The sequence below is a fragment of the Ziziphus jujuba genome, chromosome 3 (genome assembly GCF_031755915.1).
Source record: "Ziziphus jujuba cultivar Dongzao chromosome 3, ASM3175591v1".
In the NCBI taxonomy this organism is placed as follows: Eukaryota; Viridiplantae; Streptophyta; class Magnoliopsida; order Rosales; family Rhamnaceae; genus Ziziphus; species Ziziphus jujuba.
The window spans coordinates 17,051,535-17,064,348 of NC_083381.1; positions in this window are offsets into that span (position 1 = coordinate 17,051,535).

Here is a 12,814-nt window from a genome sequence, read left to right on the forward strand (position 1 = left end):
CTTCCTCTCTCCCTCCCATCGATCTCTCCTTGCTGCATCTTTTCCGACCGTTGGACGGCCACACGTGCCAGATAGGTAGAAAGCCGGTGGAAAACCCGGCCGGTAACCGGAAGGACAAGGCCGAACGTCGCTAGACGCATCCGAATCGGGCCTCCATCGTCGGTGACGGCAAGTTGGTTTTCCGGCGATCCGGCCATCACTCGACCAAATTGATACTCCTTTCTACTATTTTCGGACCCTCTAAGCTCAATTTTGAGATCCATTCAACTCAATTCCTTATTGTTTGAGAGATATGAGCAGTTGAACTTTGACTGAAACTTTCCGTCCATTTTCCGGTCACTGCGGGTCAATTTGAGCCCAACGGAAGTTGGCAACGTATTTCTCGTCTCTTTAGCTTTCTATTGGTATATCATTTGCAAATTATGGTAGAGTATTTTGAAAGAGAACATTTTTGAATAAAATATTATTATTTTAATAAGATATTCTGAAAAATGTCTGTTTAATATTTAAATAATTATTATTTATATTGAAGATGTCAAATTGTGCTGAATTGAATAAATGTGGTTGGAACGATATTTAGTATGAATTGGTTTGTAGGTTGAGGAATTAATTATATTAAATTATTAGGATAATATATATATATATATATATATATATATGTGTGTGTGTGTGTGTGTGTGTGTGTGTGTGTGTGTGTTTAATTATTTAATTATTTATGAAATTGAATTGTTGTGGAAGAGATTAATTTTATGAGATTATGGTTTAATATTTCTTAAATATATTGTTGATTTAAATGTTGAGATTTTATTATGTAAATGCTGCATTATGTGATTTAAATTCCATATGAATTTTTATGCATCTTTTATTATTAATTCATTGAAATATTTAATCTGATGTATTTGATGATGGATTACAAGAGAGCATGAAATTTTATGAAACTGATAAAGGTGTACGATTTGATTATATTTTCTCAAAATTCAAATTTTATAATATTATAAATTTTATTGATTTTCGATGCACCATATAGTACTGGTGTTCTGTAGTTATGGATGTGATTAGCACGCTGGTGGAGTGTGATGAGTGCGCAGGTTTGTACTCTTCTGTAGTTGCCATCAGATCGAGGGTAGAGAAGTTTGATATTGGCCATAGTCGCCCCCTTCTATTGTTAGGACCCGTACAGAATTCCTTCCCAAAACCCTAGACAAGCCCTGATCCCAAAGAAATACCATCGAACCTTCCAACGGAAAATTCGGCAGCACCTCCCCTAAGGGTAGGACTTACCACAAATTCCCTATACTGAAAACACACTTCTATAAACATCCCCTTATTCCTCCCACGTTACTATAAATTGATTCCACAAATGTACAGCACTTCAAAGAACAGTAAATCAGTGCATAAATAATAACTACATGTCCAATACAGTATACAGAGCATTATACAAATGAATATGGAATTTATACAATGACAGATAAAGAAGTAATACAAGATGGAGAGGAAAAATGGAAGAAATACTTCTTGCACTTTCGGCAACGAACTGAGACGTTGGGCTCGCCCCGGACGATCAACGTTTCCCAACCTGGACCTAAGGAACGGAATTTAAAAACATGAGATGCTAATCATCTTAGTGAGTGACCCTATCTACTGAACACCTTTAATATTAATAATATAACAAATAAAGGAATTTAATTAATACCAACAATTAGATAAATAAATAATAAATAAATAATTGAAGTAATATTTTCTCTCAAAACCCTCACTATTCACTCCGTTGGAAATGTTCCCCTTTTAAAACATTTTCACAAAACCCGATATTCGTACTTCCCGAAAACCAAGGGATCAATTAATTTAATAAACAATAAATAAATACCCCAAATATAAATAAAATGTAGTAAATTATAATAAATAATTTTTGAACATTTTGGGGTTTGAAATTTCTATCCGAAAACTTATACTTGACGCACCACACCATATACCAGTGATGCCCTCCGATACCCAGCGTCCCGAGCACCGACTGGCGGGAGATTAAAGAGAGAAACTTGCATACGGCACTTCGGCATCCCGATAGTACCGCTGCTGAAACCGTCATCCCGGCCAAGGAGGGGGGCGGCTGATGCGCAATATATAAGACTTGCCTACCCTCGATCCAATGGCAACTCACGGGAGACATAATACTTGCGCGCTAACCACATATACACCGGAACACCAATACTGTATGAGTGCGTCTAAAATAATTATTAAATTAATTATTACCGTACCGATTTTTCAAAAATTACCGTGGGAAATATACCAGTTTTCAATTTCACCATCCCACATATTCCTTTAACATACCCGGTACGAAGCCATCGATAACAATGTAAAAATAATTTTTCTCGTAACACAAGGTTAAACAAATAATATACCACGGGCATAATTATAAAATTCGAAACCACCAATTTAAACAAATAATTTTCTTAAAATATTCAAACCAATTATGCCCAAAAATAATATAAAATCCAGACACAATGAATTACTAAAAATACTTGCTCATGTGTAATAAATACAATTAAATCACAATAAATTAATAATCGGGAAATTCTTAGTAACCCAAAATTCCGTTTAGCATCAATGGGAAAATATATATATATAAAATAATATTTTTTTTTCGATTATATTTAAATTCCACCACATGAGCATAATTTCCAGATATCAATTTAACAACAATTAAATATAATTAATTACCCCAAAATAGGTTTAAAGGTGGGTCACTCACCTGGAACATGCAATTAAACCATGATCTACCATGGGATCAATTCCATGACACACACATGCTCCTAGAACACAATTCACACACAATCAAATAAATTAATATTTTATTCGGGTAAATAATACCCGGTACCCGGGGGGTCTAACACAAACGTTAACCAAAATTGACAAATTATATGTCTATGGAAAGCTTGTGAGATGAGGATCACAATACCGACCTCTATTGAGTTCAATTCGACCAGCGGTGGCCGGAATTTGGCCGGAAAGCTTCGGCTCGGAAACGGCGAGAATCGCCGAAAAAACTTAACCCGCCGCCGCCGACTTCACCGGCCCAATCTGGGCACGTCCGGCGGTGTCTGGCCGGGAAAATTGGAGGTTGGGGTCGCGGGGAATTGGGATTCACCTGTGGCCGGTGCGTGTCACCGTCCGGCCACTAAAATCTGGCCAAAACGGTCGGTCAAAGAGAGAGGGGGAGAGAGTCAAAGGAGAGAGAGAGAGAGAGAGAGAGAGAGAATTCATTGCTAGTGCTTGACGGGCTCGGGGAAGAAGGAGAAGGGAAGGAAAGGAAAAGAAAAGAGGAGAAAGGTGTTTTCCCACGTGGGGAAAAGGAAAAAAAAGAAAAGAGAAAAAGAAATAAAAAGAAAATAAATCAAAAAAATAATTAAATAATATTAAAAATAATATTATTATATAAAATAACAATAAAATAATATGATATTAAACACGGTTGACTTGTGGCATCTCAACATGGTGACACATGGTCACATTTATTAAGTCACACGTGGCACATCGTTACACGTTAAAAATAATATTAAAATAATACAGTATTTGAAAAACTCTACAGGTCCATAACTTTCAAACCACATGTCCAAATTGGATGTGCCGCTAGTCTACGGATTCGTATCGATGAGCACTTCACAACCATGCATGAGTCAAAGCTCAACTTTGCATGAATAAAAAGTCAACTCCTGCACCCCTTGCCAGTTTAGACCTCAACATGTTTTGCTCATAACTTTCAAACCGTAGCTCCTTTTTCAACATGCTACTAGTCTACGAACTCGTGCCAACGTGTACTTCGTAACGGTAACTCAGTCAACCTAGAATTCCAACCGGAACAAAAAGTCAACTTTTGAGCCCTTTTGGTCAACAGTGAAAGTCAAAATCAACGCTCAACGGTCAACCTCGGTCAAAGTTGGAAATTTTCCGTTGTACTTTGGGACGGGGTGTTACATCTATGGTCGGGATTGAGTTTTTAGCATCGGCGCTACTGGAACGCCAAGGCGGCTTGGATGCCGATTTTCTCTCTTTAACCCCCCTGTCAATCGATGCCTTGGGACACTGGGCACCTTTGGGCGCCACTGATATATAGTATGAGCATCAAGTATTTTAAATATAGATATATATATATATATATACATATGTATGTCATGTTATACTATGTTTTATATACCACACCGTACGGGGTGGCGATCCGATGTGGTCCATGTAAAGCTAGCCTCGTATATATGTTGCTTACGAATCCAGGCGATTGGATGGCCAATTTAGGCAACCACCTCGGACTGTATGGGTAGCAGAGTAGCGGCGACAGTTGGAATCATGGATCGCACAGTATGTTAGATGGTATTGTATATATCTCCATTACGATTGTGCACATTTTATTATGTGTTACAGATTTTAAGATAATATTTTATCTTATGCTACTTTGTCTATTGTGATCTGATTTCTTACTATTGATTTTATTATATATTCTTATTATTATTAATAAATTTTATCATCATTATTATCATACGGTAACTTTGAACAAGTATTACAACTTACGGGTGAGAAAGATAGCCCTTGAGCAGGTGAGAATATTATTAATAAATTTTATCATCGTTATTACCATATAGTAACTTTAAACAAGTATTACAACCTACGGGTGAGAAAGATAGCCCTTGGGCAGATGTGGTTATGTGATAGCCATTGGACAGGTGTGTTTATGTGATAGCCCTGGGCAGGTGTGGTTATATGATAGCCCTTGGTAGGTGTGATTATGTGATAGTCATTGGGTAGGCGTTATGAGATCCCACATCGGTTGGAAAGGGGAATGAAGCATGCCTTAAAAGAGGGTGTGGATACATTTCCCTTGCGACGCGTTTTGACAAAATCGTGCGGGTTGGGACCAAAGCGGACAATATCGCATGTGGGTAGACTGGGCTGTTACAGGTGTGGTTATGTGCTAGCCATTGGGCATGTAACACCCGTACCAAAAAAATATACATGATTAAACAAGTTTGACCAAATTGACTAAGTTTGACCAAGTTTGACCAAGTGAACAATATATGGGTTCAAATTAACTTTTTCAATAGCCAATATGTTTGGTTTGACTAAGGTACCATTGTGTAGATCTCATCGATACAAGTTCATAGACTGGCGGCACGCCAAATTCTGAGTTACGAATATAAAGTTATGGTTCTGAGAAGTTTTAAGCATAAGTTTTAAATCAATGTTCAAGCCAGTCCCCAGTCTTTATCTTTTAGTGACTCAAGGCTTTATATAAGCCTAGGTAAGTGTGTCAAACAGGAAACAAAGCCCAAAATACCCATTTCTTCTTCAAAACCCGAGAAATTCTCTCTTTAGACCCGTGGGTCCAAACTGGGTCGTTTCGACCCGTTTACCGTCGAACCGGGTCACCACCGTTTTGCCCATTTCTGGCCAACCACCACTTACACGCACCAGCCAACTAGAAAGGTCACTTGAAGGCAAGCTCAGCCGTAAAATTTCACGGCAACAGGCGGCCGAATGCGCCCAGATCGGGCCGGTGAATTCCGCGGCAGCCGGCGAGGTGGGTCGCCAGATTTTCTCATTTTTTGGCCGTTTCAAGCCAACCCATACAAATTTTCCACTATTTTCGACCCCTCTGAGCTCATTTCCGTGGTTATTTTGTCCAGATTCCTCATCGTTTGAAAGATCCAACAACGGGAAGTTCGGCCGACGCTTCAACAGTGTTTTCCGGCCACGGAAGGAAACTTTGGACCAAGATGAGCATACTGATGAGTTCCTTGTCTCTTGGGCTTTCCGTCAATATAACGTTTGTGAATTTTGGAGGTCGTTTGATAATTTTTCCATTTTTGGATCAATTAGTTAGTTTTCGGATAAGTTGGGGACTGTGTTTAGATAAAATTAGTCAAATTAGTTAAAATTGGAGTTGAATTAGTGAAATTGGATATTATTAGGACCCATTAGGTGGTTCGATTTTGAAATATTAGGCTTCGGATGAAAATCCCTAATTTTGGGTATCGAGTCCTAAGGACATGCTGTATAATTGGACTGCCTGGTGTCCAATTTATGCAATTTTGTAGTACTATAAATTATTTTGAGACAATTGGGTTATACAAGTGTCTCTGGTTTAGTTGTTTGGAGCCTGAGGAATATTTTATTATATTACAGGCACTCGAGTTGAGCCTGGAGGCGATCCTGTAGAGGAGCAGGCATGAGCATCTACAATACTGTGAGTGGTTATGAGTTTTAAAAAGGTTTTGGGTATATAGTATAATATATATATATATATGGTTTGAGTATTTTACTTATACCTATCGTTTGATTTGAATGTTCATTCTATGGATACACGAGGATCTGCTTTTACATATATGTGTTATCATTTTATATGACTTTTGTCAATATTTTAAATGTTTGGCAATTCTAATGAGTTCATGAATGAACTTGTGGTATTTAAATAATTTGGTATTTTGAATTGAGATTTTAAATCACTCTGGAAATTAATCGATTTGAGAAAGCATATTAAAAATTATATGATTTTAAGCATGTTCAAATATTTTATAAATTTTTAGATGCTTAAAATCGGTTTATAGCGAATATATTTCACTGTGGTATTTTTTTTATTTTAGTAAGAAATCATGATTTGAATTTTTTTCAAATATTTAGACAAGCGGTTAAGCGTGAATGTTAAATTATGATTTATAATACGGTAGGATACTATATCGGTTATTTTAAATTGATGTACCGTATAGTACTAGAGTTTGTTCAATATTATATTACAGTGCGCTGGGTTTACCACGGTACCGTGAGGTTGGTTTCATCCAACGGTTATCTATTATTACCACGGACTGTGAGATCGGGTTTATCCGACGGTTTATTATTATTACCACGATGCCGTGAGGTTGGTATCATCCAACGGTTTATTATTGCCACGGACCATGAGGTTGGGTACGTCCCGACGGTTAATTATTATTTCCACAACATCGTTCATATACTGAGAGTCGTGAGGTGGGTGTATCCCACGGTTTGCAGATTGGTACATCGTATGGTACATTGTATATGTTTATATATATTGTTGATTTACAAATATTGTGGTGAATTTTGCATTTTCATATTTATTTGGTGGAACTGTATTTATTATAGTTTATGCTCAAATGTTTATATCTTGATTTGAGACATTTCATAATATTACAATGATCGTTCATTCATACTTTTGAGCATCGGTTTTTATGATATTAATTGGGGTACAAGTTTGGGTTTTGTGAAATGATGTTTAAACAAGGAACTTTTCAAACAAGTGGAATGAGAGGTCTTGAGAGAAAGATTTTTCAGAAATAAATCATTATTTTTCTATTGTACTATACCACTTACTGAGATTTCTTTATCTCACGTTTTATTATTTTAAATTCGTTCCCTTAGGCCCAGGCAACTAGTAGCAGTCTACCTCACCCACAGCTTATCGTTTTGTTCCTTCCATGACAGCAGCCGTATTTATCTTTTCTTTACCTATTGTTATATTCTGGACTTATTTATTACTTATTTGTACTCATAGACTTTGTGGACAATGTTAGAATGCTCTGATTTTAAATATGGGACTCAATAGAGACCATGGTACTTATATGTGTAGTTATGGCCTGTAGCATAGTAGGCCAGTTGTGGACTTATTTATATATATATATATATATTGAGGTATTAATGTTAATGCTGGTGTTTGATTATCTACATTTTAAGGTGAGGTTCCATTGGATATTTTCTAGAGATTGACCAATGGGACCTCACTAGGCGGGATCACCCGGGAGGTCCTGGGAGGATTCCCGGGGCGGCTCCTATCAGTGCAGGTGTGGTTATGTGATAACCTTTGAATATGTATGGTTATACGTAGCCTTCAGATGAATTGTACTAATATAGTTATTATTATCATTAAAATGTTTACTATTATTATTGTTGGTGTGGTAATTGGTTTGTACACCTTTTTCTATATTACGTATTGACATATTTGTAAAACGACATTTGAAATGTATTTGAAATTCGCAACACTAAGTGGGTGGTGTGGGCGGACGAAAATCAATGATGGTATACTCTGATTGTCTATTTACTAAATTACTTCCATTGTATAAATATTTTATATAAATTGTTATCGAAGTACTGCTATTGTGGAAATTATTGTAGTAAGATGGGAAGGATAAGGTGGTACCATATAGGAGTGCATTTTCGTGTAGATAAATTTTGGGCATGTTTTACTTTAAAGGGAGATACTGTTGGATTTTCTATAGGACGGTCCGATAGGGTCTCCCTGGGATTAGGATTTGTCTAGGGTTCCAAGAAGGGATTTTGGACAGGTCCTGACACAAACACTTGGCTTTTTGAAAAAAGGAAAAATTCTTTTGCCGTAAAACACACCTACAAATCAATATTAGAGAAAAACATAATAAAGAAGTGATAATTCACCTCCTATTAGTTCAGAAAAATAGTAGTTTAATTTGGTACCAAAGTCAAAATCTTTGAAATCCAAAGTTTGAAATTCAACAACTCTATTTAAAAATTAAAAACAACCATGGCGATATCTCACATCATCACCGAAAGTTAGGAACAATCCAAAAACACGCTAAATAATCAAGATCTCCTGTACTGTAATCATTCAATTTCAAACAAGGCTTCATAGTTTTTTCTTCAAAGTTATAGACTATAAATCAACAAGGATGAAATCTTTCAATGAAATTCAAAAAATGTGATGTATGTTAAATTTTCTTCCCAATTTGGAAATTCACGAGCAAATATCGATATGGATTGGTTTATATCTGAAAAAGAAGATTAACCTTTAAAATTCTCCACCTTTACCCATCTTTTGCCACATTAAACCAGCTTATACACATGAAAATGATCACTGGTATGGCGTTAACCAGTAAATGTAGCAACAACCTGTAAGACATATAAAATCTCTTACCCAATGATACTGCCAAATAATAAAGATATTACAATTTGGCTCCATCAAAATTTCCTTCTGGCAAATAATCAGGAGGTTTGACACATTCACTATCTTTTTAGGGAAAATTATCATCAAAGTACCAACTTCGACTGTGGCATTTCTTTGAGCCGAGAACCTACAAATATATACTTAACTGACAATGTAATTGCCTAAAAGCATAAGTATTTTTTTCCCCCATATTAGATTTGAGTTTCTTCCAAAGGAGAAAAAATATATATATATATATATATATACATATATATATATAAGATTTAAAATTTTAAAAAGTAGGAAAAAATATAAAATAATCAATTAACAATTACACATGCAAAATTAGCAGGTCTCACTTATAATGATAGGGTGACAAATCACAAACTTATACATATATAATTTTGAATTATCATGTACCCAAATAAATTTTAAATTTTAAATCACCAGCAATGATTTTGATCACTTATGTTATAAATATGTTCCCAGCAAAATATTATGTTATATTATTGACCAAAAATAGCATATTTTATCTCCACATATGTAAAAGACTTCTCCATTGTGGCTTGATCTTGTTGGACAAGATTTGTTGTGCTAGCATGACCCATTTAAATAATTGATCATTCGTGTCACAATCAATGTGGGCAGATGTGGGGTACTTGTAAACTACCTGGTGTCCAATCCCACATCATTCTGATATAGATTAGAAGATGATTCAAATAAAGTAATAGTCACTCTCATAATGTCAAAGTCTTTTCAGAGCGGTTGGCTTCAGGGTTCGAAAGAATTCGGAAGTTAAACTGCTCAGGCAAGAGTAATTTAAGGATAAATGACCTCGTGAAAAGCTTTAAATAAAAAAATCTAATACCAAGTGTGTGGTTAGATTAGAGACAATAACAGTAAAGAGTAACAGATCTGTCAATGGAGATGGGATGTTACAAATGATATCAAAACCTGTACCTGATTGAAAGTGTTCCAGCAAGGACGTTGAGTGCTAAGGGAGTGGGGGTGGATTGTGATGATCAGTGTAACACCCCGTCCCAAAATCGCACCGGAATCCATGCACGTTGACCGAGGTTGACCGTTGACCATTGACCGAAGGGGGTCAAAAGTTGACTTTTTGACTCGATGGGAATTTCGAGTTGACCAGGGTACTGTGGCGAAGTGCACGATGCCTCGAGTTCGTAAACTGGTAGCACGTCGAAAACGGAGCTACGGTTTGAAAGTTATGGACGAAACAAGTTGCGGTCCAAACTGTCCAAGGGATGCCGAAGTTGACTTTTTATTTATGGGGAAATGAGCTTTGACTCGTGCATGGTTGTGAAGTGCTCGTCGATACGAGTTCACAGACTAGCGGCACGCTCAAAACGGACATCCGGTTAAAAAGTTATGGACGTTTGAAGCTTACCGGATACCGTAATATTTTAATGTTTTTGGGTCGATCAACAGTGAAATGCCACGTGTCAGCTTCTGATTGGTCCACGTGGCATGAACAGTGTCACACATGGGTTTTTATTTGATAAAATTCTCGGGGAAGAGAGAGAAAGAGAGAGAGAGGATCCGCCGGCCACCGAAATTTTTCCACTGTTGCGACCGAGTTACTGTGCACGCACCGGCCAGCAAGGTTGCCCTCCCCATTTTCGGCAAAACCTCCAAGTTTCACGGCGAACGGCCGCCGGACGCGCCCGGATTGGACGTCCGAAGATCGGCGGTGAGTTTTTCCCCTCCACCGCCGGCCACCGCAAATCGACCCACTTCAGGCCATTTTCCGGCCACACGTGCCGTACACCCTTGATCCTCTCCTCAAGTCCGGCCGACCCACCAAAAAGCACGGCCATCGGACCACCGATGCGCCGGGATTGGAGCGTTTTCCGGCAAGGGGCCGGAAAACTTCAAACTGTGATTTCTCCGCCGTCCGACCTCCGTTTTGCTCACCGCCGGTCCCGTTGGGTTGCTCTCCTCACGATCTACAAATCTGCAAAATTTCACCAACGGACTAGAGCTGGCCGCCGGCGACGGTTGCCGGTGACCGCGGCGGCTCACCGGAAAGTACTGTTCCGGCGAGTACCCAGTTTTTCGGCCAGCTCTAGTCCGTTGTGTTCGACCTTCTGAACCCGAATCTGGCTTCCGTTTCCACCAATTCGCGACGGTTTGGGAGAATTGCGGAGCCGAAACTCGAAAAGCTTTCCGACGAGATTCCGACCCCGTCGGGTCCGATCACCAGAAAGTAAGACCGAATCTGTGATCCTCATCACGCGAGCTTCGATTCGGTATATAACTCGTAACCCTTTAGATGTCGTTTGGTGTTCGCTCCCCGGGTACCCATTTGGGAATTACCCGAATAAAATATTAATATTTTTGGTTGGTGCACTGTGGTTGTTTAGGTGCGCGTACGAGTGGTGGAGTTGATCCCGAGAAGGATCTTAGTTGATTTGCGTGCTCAAGGTGAGTGACCCACCTTCAAAAAATTATTTTGGGCAATTAATTATATTTAATTGGTATTTAATTTGGTATTTAAATTATGCTCATGTGGTGTGGGTTATTTATGGTTTTATTTTGGTTTAATTTATTTATTATGCATGAGCATAGTATGTTTCGGTAGTATTGTACATGGTTTTCAGTATTAATTTTTCGGGGCATAATTGGGTTAAATATTTTACGAAAATATTTGGTTATATTTTATAAATTATGCCCGCTGTATTTTTATGGTTGCATCTCGTACTTCGAGAAAATTGTGGTTTGTTGATTATCGCTGTTTCGTACCGGGTTGTTGAATAAAAATATGTGGGATGGTGTTTTGTGAAAATTTGGTATACTTCCCACGGTGGTTTTTGGAAAAACGGTACGGTTGGTTATTAATGTTTATTTTTAGACGCACTCATACAGTATTGGTGTTCTGGTGTATGGTGTATGGACACGTGGTAGCACGCGGTTATTATGTGGTTTAGCGTGCAGTTATTACTTCACCCGTGAGTTGCCATTGGACTGTGGGCAGGCAAGGTTATTGTTGCGCACAGCCGTCCCCCTCCTTGGCCGGGTGATGGTTGTAGCAGCGGTACTGTCGGGACGCCGAAGTGACCGTTGCAGGTTTCTCTCTTTAACCCCCCGCCAGTCGGTGCTCGGGACGCTGGGTATCGGAGGGCATCACCGGTATATGGTGTGGTGCGTCGGTATAAATTGCAAATAATGGTTTAAACCCCAAAGGTGTTCAAAATTATCTACTATAATTTATTATATTTTTATTATATATATTGGGGTATGTTTTTATTTATTCATTGTTTATCAAATGGTTTAATCCCTTGGTTTTCGGGAGGTATGTACATTGGGTTTTGCGAAAAAGTTTTAAAAAGGGAACATTTCAAACGGAGCGATTGGTGAGAATTTTGAGGGAAATTATTATTTTCCAACCGTTATTATTATTTATTTATTAATTGTTGGTATGTGTTCTATTCCTTAATTGCTATTACTATTATTTTTATTATCACAAAAGGTGTTCAGTAGTTCGGGTTACTCACGGAGATGATTAGCATCTCACACTCTTAAATTCCGTTCCCTTAGGTGCAAGTGGTGGTAGACGTTCTTCCGGAGCGAACCAAGTTTTCCGCTGCTGTTGTGTTTCGAGAAGTACTTCTGTACTCTTTCATTTCAGTGTATTATTTCTTTTAGCCTTGTTGTATTTCTGTTGTTTAGCACTTCTTAAAGCTCTGTATACTATTGGGATACTTCTGTTTTATTTATGCACTGGACTGTTGTTGTTTTGAGAAGTGCTGAAATTTGTGGAACAATTTGTAGTTTGTGGGAGGAATAAGGGGATGTTTATAGAAGTGTGTTTTCAGTGCAGATAATTTGTGGTAAGTAAAT